A 1,085-nucleotide genomic window follows, 5' to 3' on the forward strand; every position below is an offset into this window, starting at 1 on the left:
GCAACTGATGTATGGATTGTAGCAAGAGTTGTAAGAGCCCCCAATAAAATGATTAAAAGAAAGAAAGAAAGAAAAGAACGTTTCAAGGTCTACCTTGAAGTACAATGCTGTCTGTGCAAGGATAATACCACCTACAAGGAAGTCCCATTAATGCAACTATTATTCAACTGTATCACCAACTACTAAAGCTACTGAGCACGAAATTGAGGAATTCTGCCAACCCCGTCAGGGTGGAAATGATCAACCGTGCAATCAAGATGTATTGGTAACGACTGGAATTCAAAAGTTGGGACAGAGAGAAGGGGACAGCAGTTGGGAGGTATGGCCTTGGTAAAATAAACAAAGCTGGAGCTTCTGCGTGCTAGAATTTTGCAAGATCCATGACGTCCACTACAGTAGAAAACGCTCTGGATTATGCCAATCCTTCGGAAATATTTAGACTTCTTATGTGACCCAGATCCATCTTTTCGTCCCCAAGGCGGGTACTTTTGTCACATCACCGATTGAAGCTGAACAACACCGGATGTTGCCGCTTCACCCAAAAGTGGTGTTTTTTAATCTGCCCTTTTTGACGGCTCAGTGGGTCACTGGCAAAAGGCCCAATGAGTGCTTTTAAAAGGGGGGAATATTGTGTGTTTCACTGGTGCTGTACTGCGCCCTGGTTGACACTTCCCTTCCTGTGACCCTTCTGTGAGGGGATATCCTTTTGTCTAGAGATGGGTTTTAGGTCTCTACTCCGACTCCCCTCATTCTCAAAAATATGATTGGGGGGTGTCTTCTGGTGTTGTTACCTGAGTCCCTTGACACCTCATGATCGCACAGGCTGGAGTGCTTCTTCCATGTGCACTGTGTTGCTTCTCAGCTGGGTGGCTGCTTGTTTACCTTCAAGCCTTTAAGACCTCAGATACTATATCTTTTGATAGCTGGGCACTATCAGCTTTCTTCACCACATCTGCTTATGCACACGTTTGTCTTCAGTGATCCTATCAGGAGGGTGAGCATCCCAGAATGCCGGGTTATTAGAGCAAAGTGTTCTTGTGTTGAGGGAGGATGTGAGCAGAGTCCCAAAGTCTGTCCACTTCCTC

General features: G+C 45.5%; 1 non-coding gene across 1 annotated transcript; it reads right to left on the bottom strand.

Annotated features, from left to right (window-relative positions):
- Window positions 1–486: 486 nt before the first annotated feature.
- LOC115872958 lies at window positions 487–622 on the bottom strand. The gene has a single exon (XR_004048148.1). It is a non-coding gene; the product is annotated as a small nucleolar RNA SNORA21 (small nucleolar RNA).
- Window positions 623–1,085: the final 463 nt, after the last annotated feature.

The sequence above is a fragment of the Echinops telfairi genome, unplaced genomic scaffold (genome assembly GCF_000313985.2).
Source record: "Echinops telfairi isolate 266 unplaced genomic scaffold, ASM31398v2 ScPeMD7_7458;HRSCAF=8496, whole genome shotgun sequence".
NCBI lineage: Eukaryota > Metazoa > Chordata > Mammalia > Afrosoricida > Tenrecidae > Echinops > Echinops telfairi.